Source organism: Chiloscyllium punctatum, chromosome 30, assembly GCF_047496795.1.
Source record: "Chiloscyllium punctatum isolate Juve2018m chromosome 30, sChiPun1.3, whole genome shotgun sequence".
Classification (NCBI taxonomy): domain Eukaryota; kingdom Metazoa; phylum Chordata; class Chondrichthyes; order Orectolobiformes; family Hemiscylliidae; genus Chiloscyllium; species Chiloscyllium punctatum.
In genome coordinates, this window is record NC_092768.1 from 47,379,616 (window position 1) to 47,407,278 (window position 27,663).

Here is a 27,663-nt window from a genome sequence, read left to right on the forward strand (position 1 = left end):
ATCATCTTTCTAGAAGTTTCCTTGGTTGTCCTGACTGTCAGTTTCAGTTATTTCTCCAACCATGATTCCTTGCCACCTCCTTGGTCTTGCTGTCTCACCTGGCCTTAGTCCTCTCATCCTCATCCTTCCATCACAAAGAAGGCCAGCTCTGATCGCTAACCCTAATCTACATCCCACATTCACATTCCAGGTCTGCGGCCTTCTGTATTCCTCCTTGGGAAAAAGAACTATTTCCCAATTCACTGATAACCACACACTCAAAACAAAAAACGTTATCCAGGCCTTTGACCCCCCCCCCATTCACCACAACATTTCTGCAGTGACTGATTTACTCAACCCCACCATCACCTCCACTTGTGATCCCCAAACTGCAGGAATTCACCAAACTGTCTGTATTCTGCGGTATTCTCTGACAGACCCCTTCACTCTCTGCTACTCCACCAGTCTTAGTTTCATCTGCAAACTTGCTCATGAAGCAACCCACATGTTCCTGCAAATCATTTATGTACATCACAAGCAACAGTGATCCCAGCATGGATCCCTGTGGAACACCATTGGACACAGGTCTCCATTTTGAGAAGTTCCCCACCACTAATACTCTCTGTCTGCTGTTGCCCAACCTGTTCTCTGTCCATCTAGCTAGAACAGCCTGGACCCCGTGCGACTTCACCTTCTCCATCAGCTTACCATAGGGAACCCTATCAAATGCCTTACCAAAGTCCATGTATATGACACCTCTGTCCCTTCCCTCATTAATCAACTAGGACTTGAATATAAAAGCTGAGATGTACTTCTGAGGATCTATAAAGCTCTGGACATAGAGTGATAGAGATATACAGCATGGAAACAGACCCTTCAGTCCAACTCATCCATGCCGACCAGATATCCTAACCTAATCTAGGCCCATTTGCCAGCACTTGGCCCATATCCCTCCAAACCCTTCCTATTCATATACCATCCAGATGCCTTTTCAATGCTGTAATTGTACCAGCCTCCACCACTTCCTCTGAAAAATGTGTTTTTTTCAGAGCTCCAGTCTTCCAGCACCTCACCTGTGACTATCGATGATACAAATATCTCAGCAAGAGGCCCAGCAATCACTTCCCTAGCTTCTTGCAGAGTTCTAGGGTACACCTTATCAGGTCCTGGGGTTTTATCCACCTTTATTCATTTCAAGACATCCAGCACTTCCTCCTCTGTAATATGGACATTTTGCAAGGTGTCACCATCTATTTCGCGACTTTTTATATCTTCCATGTCCTTTTCCACAGTAAATACTGATGCAAAATACTCATTTAGTATCTCTCCTATTTTCTGCAGCTCCACACAAAGGCTGCCTTGCTGATCTTTGAGGGCCCCCTACTCTCTCCCTAGTTATCCTTTTGTCCTTAATGTATTTGTGTTCACAATTAAATTAGTCCCATTTGCCTGTATTTGGTCCACACTCCTCCATATCTGTCCCATCCATCGACTTGTCCAAATGTTTCTTAAATGACAAAATTATGCTCCACTCCACCACTCCCTCAGGCAGCCTGTTCCACTCCCCACCCTCTATTTGTACACCCCAGTGCAACACCGGCATCTCCAATAGTCACAGACACAGTTCAGTTCTGTGAAATAGCACATGAAGAAATCAAGTAAACATTGGAGTGTGATGCTCTCCAACAAACACACCAAAGGAATCTCTTATTTGTACAGGCAACTTCCAAGGCATCTGGATGGGTATATGAATAGGAAGGGTTTGGAGGGATGCGGGCCGGGTGCTGGCAGGTGGGACTAGATTGGTTTCCGATATCTGATCGGCATGGACAAGTTGGACCGAAGGGTTTGTTTCCATACAGTACATCTCTGTGACCCTATGACTGTATTTGATGCACCAGGAATGTCCAATAACAGAATGGCCCCCTGTTTACCTTGAGCAGGGAGACCTTTGACAATGGTCTTCCCCAACTAGGTTTTGCTGGCAGCTGCATTCAGGCTTTAGTGCGTCCCTCAGCATGTAGTGCTGGATCTTGGAATGTGCCTCCAACACGTGGGAAAGGTCGACTCCTTGTTCTGGAAGACCAACAATTTTTTGGAAGACCAGAGAGCAACTTTCACCATTTGCCACGCACAAAGCCACACTGACTGTTCCAAATGGGTCCTCGCCTCTCCAAATGCCTCGAGATCCTAACTCTCAGAATCCCCTCTCACAACTTAGCAACCACAGCCGTTAGGCTCACCAATCTATTGTCTCCAATCTATGCTGTGAGTTCTTTTGCCTTACCTGTCAGGCCCCTTGCTTTGAAATCAATGCAATTTCACTGAAGGCTTCCCTTGCTTCCTGCCGTGCTCTTGCCTGCCCTGATTAGTACGAGAATTACCAAAACTGCCATTACTGTTTAACTTGGTTTCATTACATCAATACCATCCTCAAGCTTCTCTTTTGTCTTCTGAATGCTTTGGATCACCCCCCACCCCTCACACACAGATTAATTTGACTCTCCTGAGCAGCTCTCACAAACACTGACATGTGGTCCCCTGAGCAGACTGTCAAAGGAATTTGGCAGAATGTCTCTTGGCCGGAACTTTGCTCCAAGCACCATGATGTCGCTTGGCTGGTGGTGAGAAGGGCACTGCCCGTTCGATCCTTCATGTGAGCCCGGTTTCTATGTGCCACCGCACACTGCCTTTGAAGTGGCTGCATTGGTGAAGAGACTGTCACCCAGCTCCTGCTGGTGTGTGCCTTTGCAAATAAGATCTGGAGGGAGATGTAATGGTTTAGGTCGAGGTTTGTCCCGAGCAGCTCCGTGACTCTGTGCTCTCCGGGACACACACCGAGACTGCACCTGGAGGACCGTCCACTCAATGACAGACGTTCTTTGGTCTGCCCGAAACTTGTTGGTCTTCCAGAGCAAGGAGTTGACCCTGACCAGGCGTTGCAGACTGGCACATCACAAGATCCTGGACTATGCACTGAAGAACACACTAAAGCTTGGGGCAACTGCTGCCAAGACACAGTGGGGAAAGACCACTGTCGGAGGTCTCTCTGCCAAAGTGAAAATGGGGGAGGTTGTTTGTCAGACTGGAGGCCTGTGACCAGTGGATTGCCACAAGGATTAGTGCTGGGTTCTCCACTTTTTGTCATTTACATGAATGATTTGGATGTGAGCATGAGAGATATAATTAGTAAGTTTGCTCATGACAGCAAAATTGGAGGTGTAGTGGACAGCGAAGAAGGTTACCTCAGATTACAGCGGGATCTTGATCAGATGGGCCAATGGGCAGAAGTGGCAGATGGAGTTTAACTCAGATAAATGCGAGGTGCTGCATTTTGAAAGCAAATCTTAGCAGGACGCATACACTTGATGGTAAGGTCCTCGAGAGTGTTGGTGAACAAAGAGACCTTGGAGTGCAGGTTCATAGCTCCTTGAAAGAGGAGTCACAGGTAGATAGAATAGTGAAGAAGGCGTTTGGTATGCTTTCCTTTATTGGTCAGAGTATTGAGTACAGGAGTTGGGAGGTCATGCTGTGGCTGTACAGGACATTGGTTAGGCCACTGTTGGAATATTGCATGCAATTCTGGTCTCCTTCCTATCGGAAAGATGTTGTGAAACCTGGAAGGGTTTAGAAAAGATTTACAAGGATGTTGCCAGTGTTGGAAGATTTGAGCTATAGGGAGAGGCTGAACAGGCTGGGGCTGTTTTCCCTGGACCGTCGGAGGCTGAGGGGTGACTTTCTAGAGGTTTATATAATCATGAGGGGAATGGATAGTATGAATACACCAAGTCTTTTCCCTGGGGTCCGGTGGTCCAGAACTAGAGGGCATAGGTTTAGGGTGAGAGGGTCAAAGATATAAAAGCGACCTAAGGGGCAAAGATTTGACTTAGAGGATGGTACGTGTATGGAATGAGCTGCCAGAGGAAGTGGTGGAGGCTGGTACAATTGCAAGACTTAAAAGGCATTTAGATGTGTATATGAATAGGAAGGATTGAGGGATATGGGCCGGGTGCTGTCAAGCAGGAATAGATTGGGTTGGGGTATCAGGTTGGCATGGACAAGTTGGACCGAAGGGTCTGTTTCCATGCTGTAGATCTGGTATTAGAGTGTGCGGCATGGCCAATTGGGGCCGAACAGCCTGCCTCCATCCTGTAAAGTTGTATGATTAGATGACGGCATCCACCGTCTCCTTTTACCTGGAGCAGGTGGTGAAGAATCAGTGGACAGAGCTGAATATAATCTGTCGAATAAATTGTTGAAAGAGGCATTTTGAGCAATACTGGAATAGGAAGGCGGTAAATAGAGGGAATTGGAGCAAATGCGGGGTGGGTGGGGGGGATATTTGAATGGCTTGGTCGTGTTGTGAAAAGCCTTGAAGATAGCGGTTTATTGCAGGATGAAATAAGACGCGCGGCATTACGTGTGGATTTGAGTGAAACTGAAGTGAACACAGATGCAGAATAAAAAAAAGCCGCAAAAAGCACAAGTCAGCGACATCTATTGGATCATCTGATTTTTGTTTGTAAATCAGGGGAGAGCGCGAACGCAGTCCCCCACTACCACAAATTTTGCAGTCGAGTATCCCGCATTTGGGGACATCGCAGGCGTCAGCACACCCGAAGTGCAATAGGATAGCCTCGTCCTGGGAGAACCTTTTTTTTTATTTCAAAAATATACTTTATTCATAAATGATTTGATGGTCTGTACATTGGATCATGCCATACATATGTCCATATTTACAAACACAGATTCGACTTTATTCTTGTCCTTTACAATCCTGTGCATTTTTTCAATCTTGTATATATACATATATTTGGCTGAGGCATCAGCAGAGCCCAAAAAAACGTCTGTATGGGCCCCCTGTTCTTCTTTCGGCAGGCCGATCTTACACAGTGGTCTTTCCCCACCGCGCCTTGGCGGCAGCTGCCCCAAGCTTCAGCGCGTCCCTCAACACGTAGTCTTGGACCTTGGAATGTGCCAGTCTGCAACACTCGGTCGGGGTCAACTCCTTCAGCTGGAAGATCAACAGGTTTCGGACCGCCCAGAGAGCGTCCTTCACCGAGTTGATGATCCTCCAGGCGCAGTTAATGTTCGTCTCGGTGTGAGTCCCGGGGAACAGGCCGTAGAGCACGGAGTCCCGCGTCACGGCGCTGCTCGGGACGAACCTCGACAAGCACCACTGCATTCCTCTCCAGACTTCCTCTGCATAGGCACATTCCAGAAGGAGGTGTGTGACAGTCTCGTCCCCCCCGCAGCCACTTCGAGGGCAGCTTGCGGTGCGGCAGAGAGTCCGGGCGTGTATAAAGGATCTCACAGGCAGAGCCCTTCTCACCACCAGCCAAGCCACGTCTTGGTGCTTGTTGGAAAGTTCTGGCGATGAGGCATTCTGCCAAATGGCTTTGACAGTCTGTTCAGGGAACCGCTCGACAGGATCCGCCCTCTCCTTTTCCCGAAGGGTCTCAAGGACGCTACGTGCTGACCACTTCCCGATGGACTTGTGGTCAAAGGTGTTTTTCCTCATAAATTTCTCCACGAAGGACAGGTGATACGGAACGGTCCAACTACTCGGAGCGTTCCGCGGCAGCGAGGCCAGGACCATCCTTCGCAACACCGGGGACAGGTAGAACCTCAGTACGTAGTGACACTTGGTGTTTGCGTACCGGGGATCCACGCACAGCTTGATGCAGCCACACACAAAGGTGGCCATCAGGGTGAGGGTGGCATTGGGCGTGTTTTTTCCCCCATTGCACCGGTCTTTGTACATTGAGTCTCTTCGGACCCAGTCCATCTTTGATCTCCAAATGAATTGGAAGATGGCCCGGGTGACTGCGGCGGCACAGGTCCTGGGGATAGGCCAGACCTGTGCCACATATAGCAATACTGAGAGGACCTCACACCTGATGACCAGGTTTTTTCCCGCGATGGAGAGCGACCGTTGCCCCCATCTGCCTAGTTTCTGTCTCATCTTCCTGATCCGCTCCTCCCAGGTCTTGGCGCACGCCCCAGCCCCCCCGAACCAAATACCCAGCACCTTCAGGTGGTCAGTCCTGACGGTGAAGGGGATAGAGGATTGGTCGGCCCAGTTCCCGAAGAGCATGGCCTCGCTCTTGCCTCGGTTTACCTTGGCCCCCGAGGCCCGTTCGAACTGGTCGCAGATGCACACGAGTCTGTGCACGGACAGCGGATCCGAGCAGAAAACAGCGACGTCATCCATGTACAGGGAGGCCTTAACCTGCAGGCCCCCGCTGCCAGGAATAGTCACCCCTCTCAGGCTCGCATCCTTCCTGATGGATTCGGCAAATGGCTCTATGCAACACACAAACAAGGCGGGTGAGAGGGGGCATCCCTGCCTGACTCCAGATCTTACAGGGAAGCTATCTGATTCCCACCCATTGATTGAGACTGCACTGACAATGTTGGTGTAGAGCAGTCTGATCCAATTTCCGATTCCCTCCCCAAAGCCCATTTTGGAGAGGACATCCCTCATATATGTATGCGATATCCTGTCAAAGGCTTTCTCCTGGTCCAGGCTGATGAGACAGGTGTCCACCCCCCTGTCCTGCACGTAGGCGATCGTATCCCTGAGGAGTGCGAGACTCTCAGAGATCTTCCTGCCCGGTACAGCACAGGTTTGGTCCGGGTGGATCACCGATCCCAGAGCAGACCTGACCCGGTTGGCGATGACCTTTGACAAGATTTTGTAGTCTGCATTTAACAGTGAGATCGGTCTCCAATTTCTAATTTCCTCCCTCTCTCCCTTCCGCTTGTAGACGAGGGTGATGATGCCTTTCCTCATGGATTCACTCATGGTACCTGCCCGAAGCATACTGACATACACCTCCAGCAGGTCCTGGCCGATCGAGTCCCAAAGAGCGGAATAAACCTCGACCGGTAAGCCGTCGCTTCCGGGAGTTTTATTCTTTTCGAAGGACTCGAGGGCCTTGGTCAGTTCATCCAGAGATAGCGGCTGGTCCAGCCTCTCTCGTGTTCCGTCATCTAGGACCTCCGTGATAGAGGACAGGAACGACTGGGAGGCCGCGCTGTCGGTCGGCTTCGAGTCATACAGGCTGGCGTAGAAGGATTTGCTGATCCTCATGACGTCAGCCTGAGATGACGTTACCGAGCCATCTTCTTTCTTCAGGCTGCTGAGCACGGAGCTCTCTTTGTGCACCTTCTGGAAGAAGAAACGTGAGCACGTCTCGTCCTGCTCCACCGAGCGGACCCTGGACCGGAAGATTATCCTGGAGGCCTCCGAGGCAAAGAGCGAGGCTTGCTGGCCCTTCACCTCCTTGAGGTCCTCCGTGACATCCACCCCCATCGTCTGCAGCAGGAGCAGGTTCTGCATACTTTCCTGGAGCTGGGACAGTTTTCCCCGCCTCTCTCTCGCCTCCTGGACACCTTTGAGGATAAAGAACCTCTTGATGTTCCCTTTTACCGTTTCCCACCAGTCCGCTGGAGACTCAAAGAGGGGCTTCACGGTTCTCCAACCTGCGTAATCCCTCTTGAGCTCTTCGATGTTTCCCGGGGTCAACAGCTTAGTGTTCAGTTTCCACGTTCCCTTGCCCGCCCGCTGTTCGTCCTGTAGGTGACAGTCGGCCAGCAGGAGGCAGTGGTCAGAGAAGAACACCGGCTTGACGTCGGTGGATCTGACCGAGAGCGTTCGGGACACAAACAGGTAATCTATCCTTGAGCGGATAGACCCGTCTGCCCGTGACCAGGTGTATCTACGCTGCGCTCCGTCTGCAGGGGCGCTGAAGACGTCGTGCAGCTTGGCGTCTTTGACCGTTTCCATCAGGGCCCTGGACGTAGCGTCCGGTTTACAAAATACCTTCTGTAATTGATCTGTGAGTCGACTTTCAAGGAAGCGTGAACCGACACTCCAAGGTCTTTATGTTCAGCAACACTCCCTACATTCAGAGTGTGGCAAATTCATTGAATTCACTGCCACAGAAGGCCTAGTCAGCTACAAATCACACCACAACAGGTTCATTTGGAAGCACTAGCTTTCAGAGCACTGCTCCTTCATCACGTGGTTGGGGAGAATAAGATTGTAAGACACAGAATTGAGAGCAAAAGTTTACAGTGTGATGTAACTGAAATTATATACCGAAAAAGACCTCGATTGTTTGTTAAGTCTCTCATGTTTTAGAATGACTATGTTGGTTTCTGTTCTTTCACACATAATCACAAAATGGAGACAATAGATTGGTGAGCCTAACGGCTGTGGTTGCTAAGTTGTGAGAGAGGATTCTGAGAGTTAGGATCTCGAGGCATTTGGGGAGGCGAGGACCCATTTGGAACAGTCAGTGTGGCTTTGTGCGTGGCAAATGGTGAAAGTTGCTCTCTGGTCTTCCAAAAAATTGTTGGTCTTCCAGAACAAGGAGTCGACCTTTCCCACGTGTTGGAGGCACATTCCAAGGTCCAGGACTACATGCTGAGAGAGGCAAGGACTGATTCGGGATAGTCAACATGGCTTTGTGTGTGGGAAATCATATCTCCCAAAGTTGATTGAGTTTTTTGAAGAAGTACCAAAGAGGATTGATGAGGGCAGAGCGGTCCTGTTGTGAAAAGCATTGAAGATAGCGGTTTATTGCAGGATGAAATAAGAGGGGCGGCATTACGTGTGAATTTGAGTGAAACTGAAGTGAACATAGATACAGGGATATATTAGAAGCCGCACGAAGCACAAATGAGCGACATCTATAGGATCATCTGACTTTTGCTTGTAATTCAGGGGAGAGCGCGAACGCAGTCCCCCACTACCACAAATTTTGCAGTCGAGTATCCCGCATTTGGGGACATCGCAGGCGTCAGCACACCCGAAGTGCAATGGGATAGCCTCGTCCTGGGAGAACCTTTTTTTTTTTTATTTCAAAAATATACTTTATTCATAAATGATTTGATGGTCTGTACATTGGATCATGCCATACATATGTCAATATTTACAAACACAGATTCGACTTTATTCTTGTCCTTTACAATCCTGTGCATTTTTTCAATCTTGTATATATACATATATTTGGCTGAGGCATCAGCAGAGCCCAAAAAAAAACGTCTGTATGGGCCCCCTGTTCTTCTTTCGGCAGGCCGATCTTACACGGTGGTCTTTCCCCACCGCGCCTTGGCGGCAGCTGCCCCAAGCTTCAGCGCATCCCTCAACACGTAGTCTTGGACCTTGGAATGTGCCAGTCTGCAACACTCGGTCGGGGTCAACTCCTTCAGCTGGAAGATCAACAGGTTTCGGACCGCCCAGAGAGCGTCCTTCACCGAGTTGATGATCCTCCAGGCGCAGTTAATGTTCGTCTCGGTGTGAGTCCCGGGGAACAGGCCGTAGAGCACGGAGTCCCGCGTCACGGCGCTGCTCGGGACGAACCTCGACAAGCACCACTGCATTCCTCTCCAGACTTCCTCTGCATAGGCACATTCCAGAAGGAGGTGTGTGACAGTCTCGTCCCCCCCGCAGCCACTTCGAGGGCAGCGTGCGGTGCGGCAGAGAGTCCGGGCGTGCATAAAGGATCTCACAGGCAGAGCCCTTCTCACCACCAGCCAAGCCACGTCTTGGTGCTTGTTGGAAAGTTCTGGCGATGAGGCATTCTGCCAAATGGCTTTGACAGTCTGCTCAGGGAACCGCTCGACAGGATCCGCCCTCTCCTTTTCCCGAAGGGTCTCAAGGACGCTACGTGCTGACCACTTCCTGATGGACTTGTGGTCAAAGGTGTTTTTCCTCATAAATTTCTCCACGAAGGACAGGTGATACGGAACGGTCCAACTACTCGGAGCGTTCCGCGGCAGCGAGGCCAGGCCCATCCTTCGCAACACCGGGGACAGGTAGAACCTCAGTACGTAGTGACACTTGGTGTTTGCGTACCGGGGATCCACGCACAGCTTGATGCAGCCACACACAAAGGTGGCCATCAGGGTGAGGGTGGCATTGGGCGTGTTTTTTCCCCCATTGCACCGGTCTTTGTACATTGAGTCTCTTCGGACCCGGTCCATCTTTGATCTCCAAATGAATTGGAAGATGGCCCGGGTGACTGCGGCGGCACAGGTCCTGGGGATAGGCCAGACCTGTGCCACATATAGCAATACTGAGAGGACCTCACACCTGATGACCAGGTTTTTTCCCGCGATGGAGAGCGACCGTTGCCCCCATCTGCCTAGTTTCTGTCTCATCTTCCTGATCCGCTCCTCCCAGGTCTTGGCGCACGCCCCAGCCCCCCCGAACCAAATACCCAGCACCTTCAGGTGGTCAGTCCTGACGGTGAAGGGGATAGAGGATTGGTCGGCCCAGTTCCCGAAGAGCATGGCCTCGCTCTTGCCTCGGTTTACCTTGGCCCCCGAGGCCCGTTCGAACTGGTCGCAGATGCACACGAGTCTGTGCACGGACAGCGGATCCGAGCAGAAAACAGCGACGTCATCCATGTACAGGGAGGCCTTAACCTGCAGGCCCCCGCTGCCAGGAATAGTCACCCCTCTCAGGCTCGCATCCTTCCTGATGGATTCGGCAAATGGCTCTATGCAACACACAAACAAGGCGGGTGAGAGGGGGCATCCCTGCCTGACTCCAGATCTTACAGGGAAGCTATCTGATTCCCACCCATTGATTGAGACTGCACTGACAATGTTGGTGTAGAGCAGTCTGATCCAATTTCCGATTCCCTCCCCAAAGCCCATTTTGGAGAGGACATCCCTCATATATGTATGCGATATCCTGTCAAAGGCTTTCTCCTGGTCCAGGCTGATGAGACAGGTGTCCACCCCCCTGTCCTGCACGTAGGCGATCGTATCCCTGAGGAGTGCGAGACTCTCAGAGATCTTCCTGCCCGGTACAGCACAGGTTTGGTCCGGGTGGATCACCGATCCCAGAGCAGACCTGACCCGGTTGGCGATGACCTTTGACAAGATTTTGTAGTCTGCATTTAACAGTGAGATCGGTCTCCAATTTCTAATTTCCTCCCTCTCTCCCTTCCGCTTGTAGACGAGGGTGATGATGCCTTTCCTCATGGATTCACTCATGGTACCTGCCCGAAGCATACTGACATACACCTCCAGCAGGTCCTGGCCGATCGAGTCCCAAAGAGCGGAATAAACCTCGACCGGTAAGCCGTCGCTTCCGGGAGTTTTATTCTTTTCGAAGGACTCGAGGGCCTTGGTCAGTTCATCCAGAGATAGCGGCTGGTCCAGCCTCTCTCGTGTTCCGTCATCTAGGACCTCCGTGATAGAGGACAGGAACGACTGGGAGGCCGCGCTGTCGGTCGGCTTCGAGTCATACAGGCTGGCGTAGAAGGATTTGCTGATCCTCATGACGTCAGCCTGAGATGACGTTACCGAGCCATCTTCTTTCTTCAGGCTGCTGAGCACGGAGCTCTCTTTGTGCACCTTCTGGAAGAAGAAACGTGAGCACGTCTCGTCCTGCTCCACCGAGCGGACCCTGGACCGGAAGATTATCCTGGAGGCCTCCGAGGCAAAGAGCGAGGCTTGCTGGCCCTTCACCTCCTTGAGGTCCTCCGTGACATCCACCCCCATCGTCTGCAGCAGGAGCAGGTTCTGCATACTTTCCTGGAGCTGGGACAGTTTTCCCCGCCTCTCTCTCGCCTCCTGGACACCTTTGAGGATAAAGAACCTCTTGATGTTCCCTTTTACCGTTTCCCACCAGTCCGCTGGAGACTCAAAGAGGGGCTTCACGGTTCTCCAACCTGCGTAATCCCTCTTGAGCTCTTCGATGTTTCCCGGGGTCAACAGCTTAGTGTTCAGTTTCCACGTTCCCTTGCCCGCCCGCTGTTCGTCCTGTAGGTGACAGTCGGCCAGCAGGAGGCAGTGGTCAGAGAAGAACACCGGCTTGACGTCGGTGGATCTGACCGAGAGCGTTCGGGACACAAACAGGTAATCTATCCTTGAGCGGATAGACCCGTCTGCCCGTGACCAGGTGTATCTACGCTGCGCTCCGTCTGCAGGGGCGCTGAAGACGTCGTGCAGCTTGGCGTCTTTGACCGTTTCCATCAGGGCCCTGGACGTAGCGTCCGGTTTACAAAATACCTTCTGTAATTGATCTGTGAGTCGACTTTCAAGGAAGCGTGAACCGACACTCCAAGGTCTTTATGTTCAGCAACACTCCCTACATTCAGAGTGTGGCAAATTCATTGAATTCACTGCCACAGAAGGCCTAGTCAGCTACAAATCACACCACAACAGGTTCATTTGGAAGCACTAGCTTTCAGAGCACTGCTCCTTCATCACGTGGTTGGGGAGAATAAGATTGTAAGACACAGAATTGAGAGCAAAAGTTTACAGTGTGATGTAACTGAAATTATATACCGAAAAAGACCTCGATTGTTTGTTAAGTCTCTCATGTTTTAGAATGACTATGTTGGTTTCTGTTCTTTCACACATAATCACAAAATGGAGACAATAGATTGGTGAGCCTAACGGCTGTGGTTGCTAAGTTGTGAGAGAGGATTCTGAGAGTTAGGATCTCGAGGCATTTGGGGAGGCGAGGACCCATTTGGAACAGTCAGTGTGGCTTTGTGCGTGGCAAATGGTGAAAGTTGCTCTCTGGTCTTCCAAAAAATTGTTGGTCTTCCAGAACAAGGAGTCGACCTTTCCCACGTGTTGGAGGCACATTCCAAGGTCCAGGACTACATGCTGAGAGAGGCAAGGACTGATTCGGGATAGTCAACATGGCTTTGTGTGTGGGAAATCATATCTCCCAAAGTTGATTGAGTTTTTTGAAGAAGTACCAAAGAGGATTGATGAGGGCAGAGCGGTCCTGTTGTGAAAAGCATTGAAGATAGCGGTTTATTGCAGGATGAAATAAGAGGGGCGGCATTACGTGTGAATTTGAGTGAAACTGAAGTGAACATAGATACAGGGATATATTAGAAGCCGCACGAAGCACAAATGAGCGACATCTATAGGATCATCTGACTTTTGCTTGTAATTCAGGGGAGAGCGCGAACGCAGTCCCCCACTACCACAAATTTTGCAGTCGAGTATCCCGCATTTGGGGACATCGCAGGCGTCAGCACACCCAAAGTGCAATGGGATAGCCTCGTCCTGGGAGAACCTTTTTTTTTTTTATTTCAAAAATATACTTTATTCATAAATGATTTGATGGTCTGTACATTGGATCATGCCATACATATGTCAATATTTACAAACACAGATTCGACTTTATTCTTGTCCTTTACAATCCTGTGCATTTTTTCAATCTTGTATATATACATATATTTGGCTGAGGCATCAGCAGAGCCCAAAAAAAAACGTCTGTATGGGCCCCCTGTTCTTCTTTCGGCAGGCCGATCTTACACGGTGGTCTTTCCCCACCGCGCCTTGGCGGCAGCTGCCCCAAGCTTCAGCGCGTCCCTCAACACGTAGTCTTGGACCTTGGAATGTGCCAGTCTGCAACACTCGGTCGGGGTCAACTCCTTCAGCTGGAAGATCAACAGGTTTCGGACCGCCCAGAGAGCGTCCTTCACCGAGTTGATGATCCTCCAGGCGCAGTTAATGTTCGTCTCGGTGTGAGTCCCGGGGAACAGGCCGTAGAGCACGGAGTCCCGCGTCACGGCGCTGCTCGGGACGAACCTCGACAAGCACCACTGCATTCCTCTCCAGACTTCCTCTGCATAGGCACATTCCAGAAGGAGGTGTGTGACAGTCTCGTCCCCCCCGCAGCCACTTCGAGGGCAGCGTGCGGTGCGGCAGAGAGTCCGGGCGTGCATAAAGGATCTCACAGGCAGAGCCCTTCTCACCACCAGCCAAGCCACGTCTTGGTGCTTGTTGGAAAGTTCTGGCGATGAGGCATTCTGCCAAATGGCTTTGACAGTCTGCTCAGGGAACCGCTCGACAGGATCCGCCCTCTCCTTTTCCCGAAGGGTCTCAAGGACGCTACGTGCTGACCCCTTCCTGATGGACTTGTGGTCAAAGGTGTTTTTCCTCATAAATTTCTCCACGAAGGACAGGTGATACGGAACGGTCCAACTACTCGGAGCGTTCCGCGGCAGCGAGGCCAGGCCCATCCTTCGCAACACCGGGGACAGGTAGAACCTCAGTACGTAGTGACACTTGGTGTTTGCGTACCGGGGATCCACGCACAGCTTGATGCAGCCACACACAAAGGTGGCCATCAGGGTGAGGGTGGCATTGGGCGTGTTTTTTCCCCCATTGCACCGGTCTTTGTACATTGAGTCTCTTCGGACCCGGTCCATCTTTGATCTCCAAATGAATTGGAAGATGGCCCGGGTGACTGCGGCGGCACAGGTCCTGGGGATAGGCCAGACCTGTGCCACATATAGCAATACTGAGAGTACCTCACACCTGATGACCAGGTTTTTTCCCGCGATGGAGAGCGACCGTTGCCCCCATCTGCCTAGTTTCTGTCTCATCTTCCTGATCCGCTCCTCCCAGGTCTTGGCGCACGCCCCAGCCCCCCCGAACCAAATACCCAGCACCTTCAGGTGGTCAGTCCTGACGGTGAAGGGGATAGAGGATTGGTCGGCCCAGTTCCCGAAGAGCATGGCCTCGCTCTTGCCTCGGTTTACCTTGGCCCCCGAGGCCCGTTCGAACTGGTCGCAGATGCACACGAGTCTGTGCACGGACAGCGGATCCGAGCAGAAAACAGCGACGTCATCCATGTACAGGGAGGCCTTAACCTGCAGGCCCCCGCTGCCAGGAATAGTCACCCCCCTCAGGCTCGCATCCTTCCTGATGGATTCGGCAAATGGCTCTATGCAACACACAAACAAGGCGGGTGAGAGGGGGCATCCCTGCCTGACTCCAGATCTTACAGGGAAGCTATCTGATTCCCACCCATTGATTGAGACTGCACTGACAATGTTGGTGTAGAGCAGTCTGATCCAATTTCCGATTCCCTCCCCAAAGCCCATTTTGGAGAGGACATCCCTCATATATGTATGCGATATCCTGTCAAAGGCTTTCTCCTGGTCCAGGCTGATGAGGCAGGTGTCCACCCCCCTGTCCTGCACGTAGGCGATCGTATCCCTGAGGAGTGCGAGACTCTCAGAGATCTTCCTGCCCGGTACAGCACAGGTTTGGTCCGGGTGGATCACCGATCCCAGAGCAGACCTGACCCGGTTGGCGATGACCTTTGACAGGATTTTGTAGTCTGCATTTAACAGTGAGATCGGTCTCCAATTTCTAATTTCCTCCCTCTCCCCCTTCCGCTTGTAGACGAGGGTGATGATGCCTTTCCTCATGGATTCACTCATGGTACCTGCCCGGAGCATACTGACATACACCTCCAGCAGGTCCTGGCCCATCAAGTCCCAAAGAGCGGAATAAACCTCGACCGGTAAGCCGTCGCTTCCGGGAGTTTTATTCTTTTCGAAGGACTCGAGGGCCTTGGTCAGTTCATCCAGAGATAGCGGCTGGTCCAGCCTCTCTCGTGTTCCGTCATCTAGGACCTCCGTGATAGAGGACAGGAACGACTGGGAGGCCGCGCTGTCGGTCGGCTTCGAGTCATACAGGCTGGCGTAGAAGGATTTGCTGATCCTCATGACGTCAGCCTGAGATGACGTTACCGAGCCATCTTCTTTCTTCAGGCTGCTGAGCACGGAGCTCTCTTTGTGCACCTTCTGGAAGAAGAAACGTGAGCACGTCTCGTCCTGCTCCACCGAGCGGACCCTGGACCGGAAGATTATCCTGGAGGCCTCCGAGGCAAAGAGCGAGGCTTGCTGGCCCTTCACCTCCTTGAGGTCCTCCGTGACATCCACCCCCATCGTCTGCAGCAGGAGCAGGTTCTGCATACTTTCCTGGAGCTGGGACAGTTTTCCCCGCCTCTCTCTCGCCTCCTGGACACCTTTGAGGATAAAGAACCTCTTGATGTTCCCTTTTACCGTTTCCCACCAGTCCGCTGGAGACTCAAAGAGGGGCTTCACGGTTCTCCAACCTGCGTAATCCCTCTTGAGCTCTTCGATGTTTCCCGGGGTCAACAGCTTAGTGTTCAGTTTCCACGTTCCCTTGCCCGCCCGCTGTTCGTCCTGTAGGTGACAGTCGGCCAGCAGGAGGCAGTGGTCAGAGAAGAACACCGGCTTGACGTCGGTGGATCTGACCGAGAGCGTTCGGGACACAAACAGGTAATCTATCCTTGAGCGGATAGACCCGTCTGCCCGTGACCAGGTGTATCTACGCTGCGCTCCGTCTGCAGGGGCGCTGAAGACGTCGTGCAGCTTGGCGTCTTTGACCGTTTCCATCAGGGCCCTGGACGTAGCGTCCGGTTTACTGTCCCCCCCGCCGGATCGTCCATCAGCATCAATGATGCAGTTGAAGTCTCCGGCCAGAATGACCGGCCTGGACGTAGCCAGCAACAGTGGAAGCTGTTGCAGGACGGCCAACCGTTCACTCTTACCCACTGGGGCGTACACGTTGATTAGTCTCACGGGAGCGTTTCTGTATTTGACGTCCACGACGAGGAGGCGCCCGCCCACCACCTCCTTAACCTCGGAGATGGTGAAGTTGCCTCCCCGCAACAGGATACCCAGGCCGGAGGCGCGGCTATCGTTGCCCCCCGACCACACTGACGGCCCGTGGGCCCACAAGCTCGACCATCTCCTGTAACTGCTGAGGTGCGGTATCCCGCACTCCTGCAGAAACAGGACATCGGCTTTGACGTTGGCCAGGAAGGCCAGCGTTGAAACACATCGCGTAGCCGCTTTAATGCTACGCACATTTATGCTGGCAATTTTAAACCCCATTTTAACAGTTTGCGGGGTTACCAGTGTCCATTTTCTTCTGGTCTTGCTCCAGTGGGGTAGCTGCGTGCATCCCCGTGGTGACAGCAAACTGCTGGACCTTCCCAGGGCTGAGGTAGTTGTCCGGCTCCACGCTGGAGTCATTTCCCCGCTCTGGTGTCATCGTGTCAGACCCAGGGTCCGCATCGCCCCGTTCTCCATCTGACATCAGGGCTGTCACTGGGACGCTGCTCCCAGTTCCCTGGAGCTGTGGGCCGGTGGGTACCCCTTGGTTCTCACCGGGTAGGGGGAGGCCTTCGCCCATCCCCTCAGAGGGATCGTCTTTTCCTTCTTGGGCGGTGTTGCCCTCCTTTCTCCCCACGGCGCTCTGCCTCTTCCTCCGGAGGCGACCCTTCTTGCGCCCGTCCTCACCCTCGGAGGAGCTGCCTGTATCCTCCTCTTGGAGGTGTCTCTTCCCCCTTCGCTTGGTGGCTTTGGGGCCCTCGAGAGGTTTCCTTTTCCTGTTTTTAACGATAATCCACTGCTCTGCCTCCTTTGATCCCTCCTCTTCCATTTCCTCCGTCTGTCTTGCAGGAGCTTGGGTCGGCTGCTGCATCTCCCCGCTGTCTGCTGCCTGCTCCTCTACAACTTTCCCTTCCTTCTGGGTGCCTCCAGGCACCGTTCCTTTGCTGATTCGCGGTACCTCGTTAGACTTTGTCGGTCCGCGGCTCGTGTTGCCACCTCCGGCCATCTGTGCGTAGGTGGCGGCTCCTCGTCTTGGGCAGGCCTTGTACATGTGGCCCGCCTCCCCGCACAGGTTGCAGCTCTTTTCCTCCCGACAGTCCTTTGTCAAGTGACCCTCCTGTTTGCAGTTCCTGCAGACGGTCACTTTGCAATCCACCGCCACGTGTCCCGACTTCCCGCAGGTTCGGCACACTTTGGGCTGCCCTGCATATGTCAGGTAGCCTCTGCTCCCTCCGATTGCGAAGCTCGAGGGTGGGTGGAGGATGTTCCCACTGTCATCGGCCCTCAGAGTTGCCTTGACCTGCCTCTTACTGGTCCAGATCCCAAAGGGGTCGATCACATCGGTGGCTTCTCCCTCGACTTGGACGTACCTTCCCAGGAAGGTCAGGACATCAGCCGCTGGAACGTAGGGGTTGTACATATGGATTGTAACAACCCGGTTCCTCTGTGCAGGAAGCACACACAATGGCGTCGCCGACAAGATGGAGAACAGCGGCTCCCCTTCCTTCTCCTTGAAGACCTTCAGGAGCTGTTCGCACTGCTTCACGCTTCTGAAGGTCACATCGAAGTAGCCTGCCCCAGGGAAATCCTGCAGGCAGTACACTTTTTTTTTTTTTATTTCAAAAATATACTTTATTCATAAATGATTTGATGGTCTGTACATTGGATCATGCCATACATATGTCCATATTTACAAACACAGATTCGACTTTATTCTTGTCCTTTACAATCCTGTGCATTTTTTCAATCTTGTATATATACATATATTTGGCTGAGGCATCAGCAGAGCCCAAAAAAAAACGTCTGTATGGGCCCCCTGTTCTTCTTTCGGCAGGCCGATCTTACACAGTGGTCTTTCCCCACCGCGCCTTGGCGGCAGCTGCCCCAAGCTTCAGCGCGTCCCTCAACACGTAGTCTTGGACCTTGGAATGTGCCAGTCTGCAACACTCGGTCGGGGTCAACTCCTTCAGCTGGAAGATCAACAGGTTTCGGACCGCCCAGAGAGCGTCCTTCACCGAGTTGATGATCCTCCAGGCGCAGTTAATGTTCGTCTCGGTGTGAGTCCCGGGGAACAGGCCGTAGAGCACGGAGTCCCGCGTCACGGCGCTGCTCGGGACGAACCTCGACAAGCACCACTGCATTCCTCTCCAGACTTCCTCTGCATAGGCACATTCCAGAAGGAGGTGTGTGACAGTCTCGTCCCCCCCGCAGCCACTTCGAGGGCAGCGTGCGGTGCGGCAGAGAGTCCGGGCGTGCATAAAGGATCTCACAGGCAGAGCCCTTCTCACCACCAGCCAAGCCACGTCTTGGTGCTTGTTGGAAAGTTCTGGCGATGAGGCATTCTGCCAAATGGCTTTGACAGTCTGCTCAGGGAACCGCTCGACAGGATCCGCCCTCTCCTTTTCCCGAAGGGTCTCAAGGACGCTACGTGCTGACCCCTTCCTGATGGACTTGTGGTCAAAGGTGTTTTTCCTCATAAATATCTCCACGAAGGACAGGTGATACGGAACGGTCCAACTACTCGGAGCGTTCCGCGGCAGCGAGGCCAGGCCCATCCTTCGCAACACCGGGGACAGGTAGAACCTCAGTACGTAGTGACACTTGGTGTTTGCGTACCGGGGATCCACGCACAGCTTGATGCAGCCACACACAAAGGTGGCCATCAGGGTGAGGGTGGCATTGGGCGTGTTTTTTCCCCCATTGCACCGGTCTTTGTACATTGAGTCTCTTCGGACCCGGTCCATCTTTGATCTCCAAATGAATTGGAAGATGGCCCGGGTGACTGCGGCGGCACAGGTCCTGGGGATAGGCCAGACCTGTGCCACATATAGCAATACTGAGAGGACCTCACACCTGATGACCAGGTTTTTTCCCGCGATGGAGAGCGACCGTTGCCCCCATCTGCCTAGTTTCTGTCTCATCTTCCTGATCCGCTCCTCCCAGGTCTTGGCGCACGCCCCAGCCCCCCCGAACCAAATACCCAGCACCTTCAGGTGGTCAGTCCTGACGGTGAAGGGGATAGAGGATTGGTCGGCCCAGTTCCCGAAGAGCATGGCCTCGCTCTTGCCTCGGTTTACCTTGGCCCCCGAGGCCCGTTCGAACTGGTCGCAGATGCACACGAGTCTGTGCACGGACAGCGGATCCGAGCAGAAAACAGCGACGTCATCCATGTACAGGGAGGCCTTAACCTGCAGGCCCCCGCTGCCAGGAATAGTCACCCCTCTCAGGCTCGCATCCTTCCTGATGGATTCGGCAAATGGCTCTATGCAACACACAAACAAGGCGGGTGAGAGGGGGCATCCCTGCCTGACTCCAGATCTTACAGGGAAGCTATCTGATTCCCACCCATTGATTGAGACTGCACTGACAATGTTGGTGTAGAGCAGTCTGATCCAATTTCCGATTCCCTCCCCAAAGCCCATTTTGGAGAGGACATCCCTCATATATGTATGCGATATCCTGTCAAAGGCTTTCTCCTGGTCCAGGCTGATGAGACAGGTGTCCACCCCCCTGTCCTGCACGTAGGCGATCGTATCCCTGAGGAGTGCGAGACTCTCAGAGATCTTCCTGCCCGGTACAGCACAGGTTTGGTCCGGGTGGATCACCGATCCCAGAGCAGACCTGACCCGGTTGGCGATGACCTTTGACAAGATTTTGTAGTCTGCATTTAACAGTGAGATCGGTCTCCAATTTCTAATTTCCTCCCTCTCTCCCTTCCGCTTGTAGACGAGGGTGATGATGCCTTTCCTCATGGATTCACTCATGGTACCTGCCCGAAGCATACTGACATACACCTCCAGCAGGTCCTGGCCGATCGAGTCCCAAAGAGCGGAATAAACCTCGACCGGTAAGCCGTCGCTTCCGGGAGTTTTATTCTTTTCGAAGGACTCGAGGGCCTTGGTCAGTTCATCCAGAGATAGCGGCTGGTCCAGCCTCTCTCGTGTTCCGTCATCTAGGACCTCCGTGATAGAGGACAGGAACGACTGGGAGGCCGCGCTGTCGGTCGGCTTCGAGTCATACAGGCTGGCGTAGAAGGATTTGCTGATCCTCATGACGTCAGCCTGAGATGACGTTACCGAGCCATCTTCTTTCTTCAGGCTGCTGAGCACGGAGCTCTCTTTGTGCACCTTCTGGAAGAAGAAACGTGAGCACGTCTCGTCCTGCTCCACCGAGCGGACCCTGGACCGGAAGATTATCCTGGAGGCCTCCGAGGCAAAGAGCGAGGCTTGCTGGCCCTTCACCTCCTTGAGGTCCTCCGTGACATCCACCCCCATCGTCTGCAGCAGGAGCAGGTTCTGCATACTTTCCTGGAGCTGGGACAGTTTTCCCCGCCTCTCTCTCGCCTCCTGGACACCTTTGAGGATAAAGAACCTCTTGATGTTCCCTTTTACCGTTTCCCACCAGTCCGCTGGAGACTCAAAGAGGGGCTTCACGGTTCTCCAACCTGCGTAATCCCTCTTGAGCTCTTCGATGTTTCCCGGGGTCAACAGCTTAGTGTTCAGTTTCCACGTTCCCTTGCCCGCCCGCTGTTCGTCCTGTAGGTGACAGTCGGCCAGCAGGAGGCAGTGGTCAGAGAAGAACACCGGCTTGACGTCGGTGGATCTGACCGAGAGCGTTCGGGACACAAACAGGTAATCTATCCTTGAGCGGATAGACCCGTCTGCCCGTGACCAGGTGTATCTACGCTGCGCTCCGTCTGCAGGGGCGCTGAAGACGTCGTGCAGCTTGGCGTCTTTGACCGTTTCCATCAGGGCCCTGGACGTAGCGTCCGGTTTACAAAATACCTTCTGTAATTGATCTGTGAGTCGACTTTCAAGGAAGCGTGAACCGACACTCCAAGGTCTTTATGTTCAGCAACACTCCCTACATTCAGAGTGTGGCAAATTCATTGAATTCACTGCCACAGAAGGCCTAGTCAGCTACAAATCACACCACAACAGGTTCATTTGGAAGCACTAGCTTTCAGAGCACTGCTCCTTCATCACGTGGTTGGGGAGAATAAGATTGTAAGACACAGAATTGAGAGCAAAAGTTTACAGTGTGATGTAACTGAAATTATATACCGAAAAAGACCTCGATTGTTTGTTAAGTCTCTCATGTTTTAGAATGACTATGTTGGTTTCTGTTCTTTCACACATAATCACAAAATGGAGACAATAGATTGGTGAGCCTAACGGCTGTGGTTGCTAAGTTGTGAGAGAGGATTCTGAGAGTTAGGATCTCGAGGCATTTGGGGAGGCGAGGACCCATTTGGAACAGTCAGTGTGGCTTTGTGCGTGGCAAATGGTGAAAGTTGCTCTCTGGTCTTCCAAAAAATTGTTGGTCTTCCAGAACAAGGAGTCGACCTTTCCCACGTGTTGGAGGCACATTCCAAGGTCCAGGACTACATGCTGAGAGAGGCAAGGACTGATTCGGGATAGTCAACATGGCTTTGTGTGTGGGAAATCATATCTCCCAAAGTTGATTGAGTTTTTTGAAGAAGTACCAAAGAGGATTGATGAGGGCAGAGCGGTCCTGTTGTGAAAAGCATTGAAGATAGCGGTTTATTGCAGGATGAAATAAGAGGGGCGGCATTACGTGTGAATTTGAGTGAAACTGAAGTGAACATAGATACAGGGATATATTAGAAGCCGCACGAAGCACAAATGAGCGACATCTATAGGATCATCTGACTTTTGCTTGTAATTCAGGGGAGAGCGCGAACGCAGTCCCCCACTACCACAAATTTTGCAGTCGAGTATCCCGCATTTGGGGACATCGCAGGCGTCAGCACACCCGAAGTGCAATGGGATAGCCTCGTCCTGGGAGAACCTTTTTTTTTTATTTCAAAAATATACTTTATTCATAAATGATTTGATGGTCTGTACATTGGATCATGCCATACATATGTCAATATTTACAAACACAGATTCGACTTTATTCTTGTCCTTTACAATCCTGTGCATTTTTTCAATCTTGTATATATACATATATTTGGCTGAGGCATCAGCAGAGCCCAAAAAAAAACGTCTGTATGGGCCCCCTGTTCTTCTTTCGGCAGGCCGATCTTACACGGTGGTCTTTCCCCACCGCGCCTTGGCGGCAGCTGCCCCAAGCTTCAGCGCGTCCCTCAACACGTAGTCTTGGACCTTGGAATGTGCCAGTCTGCAACACTCGGTCGGGGTCAACTCCTTCAGCTGGAAGATCAACAGGTTTCGGACCGCCCAGAGAGCGTCCTTCACCGAGTTGATGATCCTCCAGGCGCAGTTAATGTTCGTCTCGGTGTGAGTCCCGGGGAACAGGCCGTAGAGCACGGAGTCCCGCGTCACGGCGCTGCTCGGGACGAACCTCGACAAGCACCACTGCATTCCTCTCCAGACTTCCTCTGCATAGGCACATTCCAGAAGGAGGTGTGTGACAGTCTCGTCCCCCCCGCAGCCACTTCGAGGGCAGCGTGCGGTGCGGCAGAGAGTCCGGGCGTGCATAAAGGATCTCACAGGCAGAGCCCTTCTCACCACCAGCCAAGCCACGTCTTGGTGCTTGTTGGAAAGTTCTGGCGATGAGGCATTCTGCCAAATGGCTTTGACAGTCTGCTCAGGGAACCGCTCGACAGGATCCGCCCTCTCCTTTTCCCGAAGGGTCTCAAGGACGCTACGTGCTGACCCCTTCCTGATGGACTTGTGGTCAAAGGTGTTTTTCCTCATAAATTTCTCCACGAAGGACAGGTGATACGGAACGGTCCAACTACTCGGAGCGTTCCGCGGCAGCGAGGCCAGGCCCATCCTTCGCAACACCGGGGACAGGTAGAACCTCAGTACGTAGTGACACTTGGTGTTTGCGTACCGGGGATCCACGCACAGCTTGATGCAGCCACACACAAAGGTGGCCATCAGGGTGAGGGTGGCATTGGGCGTGTTTTTTCCCCCATTGCACCGGTCTTTGTACATTGAGTCTCTTCGGACCCGGTCCATCTTTGATCTCCAAATGAATTGGAAGATGGCCCGGGTGACTGCGGCGGCACAGGTCCTGGGGATAGGCCAGACCTGTGCCACATATAGCAATACTGAGAGGACCTCACACCTGATGACCAGGTTTTTTCCCGCGATGGAGAGCGACCGTTGCCCCCATCTGCCTAGTTTCTGTCTCATCTTCCTGATCCGCTCCTCCCAGGTCTTGGCGCACGCCCCAGCCCCCCCGAACCAAATACCCAGCACCTTCAGGTGGTCAGTCCTGACGGTGAAGGGGATAGAGGATTGGTCGGCCCAGTTCCCGAAGAGCATGGCCTCGCTCTTGCCTCGGTTTACCTTGGCCCCCGAGGCCCGTTCGAACTGGTCGCAGATGCACACGAGTCTGTGCACGGACAGCGGATCCGAGCAGAAAACAGCGACGTCATCCATGTACAGGGAGGCCTTAACCTGCAGGCCCCCGCTGCCAGGAATAGTCACCCCTCTCAGGCTCGCATCCTTCCTGATGGATTCGGCAAATGGCTCTATGCAACACACAAACAAGGCGGGTGAGAGGGGGCATCCCTGCCTGACTCCAGATCTTACAGGGAAGCTATCTGATTCCCACCCATTGATTGAGACTGCACTGACAATGTTGGTGTAGAGCAGTCTGATCCAATTTCCGATTCCCTCCCCAAAGCCCATTTTGGAGAGGACATCCCTCATATATGTATGCGATATCCTGTCAAAGGCTTTCTCCTGGTCCAGGCTGATGAGACAGGTGTCCACCCCCCTGTCCTGCACGTAGGCGATCGTATCCCTGAGGAGTGCGAGACTCTCAGAGATCTTCCTGCCCGGTACAGCACAGGTTTGGTCCGGGTGGATCACCGATCCCAGAGCAGACCTGACCCGGTTGGCGATGACCTTTGACAAGATTTTGTAGTCTGCATTTAACAGTGAGATCGGTCTCCAATTTCTAATTTCCTCCCTCTCTCCCTTCCGCTTGTAGACGAGGGTGATGATGCCTTTCCTCATGGATTCACTCATGGTACCTGCCCGAAGCATACTGACATACACCTCCAGCAGGTCCTGGCCGATCGAGTCCCAAAGAGCGGAATAAACCTCGACCGGTAAGCCGTCGCTTCCGGGAGTTTTATTCTTTTCGAAGGACTCGAGGGCCTTGGTCAGTTCATCCAGAGATAGCGGCTGGTCCAGCCTCTCTCGTGTTCCGTCATCTAGGACCTCCGTGATAGAGGACAGGAACGACTGGGAGGCCGCGCTGTCGGTCGGCTTCGAGTCATACAGGCTGGCGTAGAAGGATTTGCTGATCCTCATGACGTCAGCCTGAGATGACGTTACCGAGCCATCTTCTTTCTTCAGGCTGCTGAGCACGGAGCTCTCTTTGTGCACCTTCTGGAAGAAGAAACGTGAGCACGTCTCGTCCTGCTCCACCGAGCGGACCCTGGACCGGAAGATTATCCTGGAGGCCTCCGAGGCAAAGAGCGAGGCTTGCTGGCCCTTCACCTCCTTGAGGTCCTCCGTGACATCCACCCCCATCGTCTGCAGCAGGAGCAGGTTCTGCATACTTTCCTGGAGCTGGGACAGTTTTCCCCGCCTCTCTCTCGCCTCCTGGACACCTTTGAGGATAAAGAACCTCTTGATGTTCCCTTTTACCGTTTCCCACCAGTCCGCTGGAGACTCAAAGAGGGGCTTCACGGTTCTCCAACCTGCGTAATCCCTCTTGAGCTCTTCGATGTTTCCCGGGGTCAACAGCTTAGTGTTCAGTTTCCACGTTCCCTTGCCCGCCCGCTGTTCGTCCTGTAGGTGACAGTCGGCCAGCAGGAGGCAGTGGTCAGAGAAGAACACCGGCTTGACGTCGGTGGATCTGACCGAGAGCGTTCGGGACACAAACAGGTAATCTATCCTTGAGCGGATAGACCCGTCTGCCCGTGACCAGGTGTATCTACGCTGCGCTCCGTCTGCAGGGGCGCTGAAGACGTCGTGCAGCTTGGCGTCTTTGACCGTTTCCATCAGGGCCCTGGACGTAGCGTCCGGTTTACAAAATACCTTCTGTAATTGATCTGTGAGTCGACTTTCAAGGAAGCGTGAACCGACACTCCAAGGTCTTTATGTTCAGCAACACTCCCTACATTCAGAGTGTGGCAAATTCATTGAATTCACTGCCACAGAAGGCCTAGTCAGCTACAAATCACACCACAACAGGTTCATTTGGAAGCACTAGCTTTCAGAGCACTGCTCCTTCATCACGTGGTTGGGGAGAATAAGATTGTAAGACACAGAATTGAGAGCAAAAGTTTACAGTGTGATGTAACTGAAATTATATACCGAAAAAGACCTCGATTGTTTGTTAAGTCTCTCATGTTTTAGAATGACTATGTTGGTTTCTGTTCTTTCACACATAATCACAAAATGGAGACAATAGATTGGTGAGCCTAACGGCTGTGGTTGCTAAGTTGTGAGAGAGGATTCTGAGAGTTAGGATCTCGAGGCATTTGGGGAGGCGAGGACCCATTTGGAACAGTCAGTGTGGCTTTGTGCGTGGCAAATGGTGAAAGTTGCTCTCTGGTCTTCCAAAAAATTGTTGGTCTTCCAGAACAAGGAGTCGACCTTTCCCACGTGTTGGAGGCACATTCCAAGGTCCAGGACTACATGCTGAGAGAGGCAAGGACTGATTCGGGATAGTCAACATGGCTTTGTGTGTGGGAAATCATATCTCCCAAAGTTGATTGAGTTTTTTGAAGAAGTACCAAAGAGGATTGATGAGGGCAGAGCGGTCCTGTTGTGAAAAGCATTGAAGATAGCGGTTTATTGCAGGATGAAATAAGAGGGGCGGCATTACGTGTGAATTTGAGTGAAACTGAAGTGAACATAGATACAGGGATATATTAGAAGCCGCACGAAGCACAAATGAGCGACATCTATAGGATCATCTGACTTTTGCTTGTAATTCAGGGGAGAGCGCGAACGCAGTCCCCCACTACCACAAATTTTGCAGTCGAGTATCCCGCATTTGGGGACATCGCAGGCGTCAGCACACCCGAAGTGCAATGGGATAGCCTCGTCCTGGGAGAACCTTTTTTTTTTATTTCAAAAATATACTTTATTCATAAATGATTTGATGGTCTGTACATTGGATCATGCCATACATATGTCAATATTTACAAACACAGATTCGACTTTATTCTTGTCCTTTACAATCCTGTGCATTTTTTCAATCTTGTATATATACATATATTTGGCTGAGGCATCAGCAGAGCCCAAAAAAAAACGTCTGTATGGGCCCCCTGTTCTTCTTTCGGCAGGCCGATCTTACACGGTGGTCTTTCCCCACCGCGCCTTGGCGGCAGCTGCCCCAAGCTTCAGCGCGTCCCTCAACACGTAGTCTTGGACCTTGGAATGTGCCAGTCTGCAACACTCGGTCGGGGTCAACTCCTTCAGCTGGAAGATCAACAGGTTTCGGACCGCCCAGAGAGCGTCCTTCACCGAGTTGATGATCCTCCAGGCGCAGTTAATGTTCGTCTCGGTGTGAGTCCCGGGGAACAGGCCGTAGAGCACGGAGTCCCGCGTCACGGCGCTGCTCGGGACGAACCTCGACAAGCACCACTGCATTCCTCTCCAGACTTCCTCTGCATAGGCACATTCCAGAAGGAGGTGTGTGACAGTCTCGTCCCCCCCGCAGCCACTTCGAGGGCAGCGTGCGGTGCGGCAGAGAGTCCGGGCGTGCATAAAGGATCTCACAGGCAGAGCCCTTCTCACCACCAGCCAAGCCACGTCTTGGTGCTTGTTGGAAAGTTCTGGCGATGAGGCATTCTGCCAAATGGCTTTGACAGTCTGCTCAGGGAACCGCTCGACAGGATCCGCCCTCTCCTTTTCCCGAAGGGTCTCAAGGACGCTACGTGCTGACCCCTTCCTGATGGACTTGTGGTCAAAGGTGTTTTTCCTCATAAATTTCTCCACGAAGGACAGGTGATACGGAACGGTCCAACTACTCGGAGCGTTCCGCGGCAGCGAGGCCAGGCCCATCCTTCGCAACACCGGGGACAGGTAGAACCTCAGTACGTAGTGACACTTGGTGTTTGCGTACCGGGGATCCACGCACAGCTTGATGCAGCCACACACAAAGGTGGCCATCAGGGTGAGGGTGGCATTGGGCGTGTTTTTTCCCCCATTGCACCGGTCTTTGTACATTGAGTCTCTTCGGACCCGGTCCATCTTTGATCTCCAAATGAATTGGAAGATGGCCCGGGTGACTGCGGCGGCACAGGTCCTGGGGATAGGCCAGACCTGTGCCACATATAGCAATACTGAGA

General features: G+C 52.5%; 3 non-coding genes and 2 pseudogenes across 3 annotated transcripts; all 5 read right to left on the reverse strand.

Annotated features, from left to right (window-relative positions):
- Positions 1-4,507: 4,507 nt before the first annotated feature.
- LOC140455836 (U1 spliceosomal RNA) lies at positions 4,508-4,671 on the reverse strand. The gene has a single exon (XR_011953067.1). It is a non-coding gene; the product is annotated as a U1 spliceosomal RNA (small nuclear RNA).
- Positions 4,672-8,710: 4,039 nt separating this feature from the next.
- Positions 8,711-8,860, reverse strand: LOC140455828 (U1 spliceosomal RNA; annotated as a pseudogene).
- A 4,058-nt stretch (positions 8,861-12,918) lies between these two features.
- Positions 12,919-13,068, reverse strand: LOC140455831 (U1 spliceosomal RNA; annotated as a pseudogene).
- A 9,028-nt stretch (positions 13,069-22,096) lies between these two features.
- Positions 22,097-22,261, reverse strand: LOC140455789 (U1 spliceosomal RNA). Its single transcript, XR_011953041.1, has one exon. It is a non-coding gene; the product is annotated as a U1 spliceosomal RNA (small nuclear RNA).
- A 4,041-nt stretch (positions 22,262-26,302) lies between these two features.
- On the reverse strand, positions 26,303-26,467 carry LOC140455790 (U1 spliceosomal RNA). The gene has a single exon (XR_011953042.1). It is a non-coding gene; the product is annotated as a U1 spliceosomal RNA (small nuclear RNA).
- Positions 26,468-27,663: the final 1,196 nt, after the last annotated feature.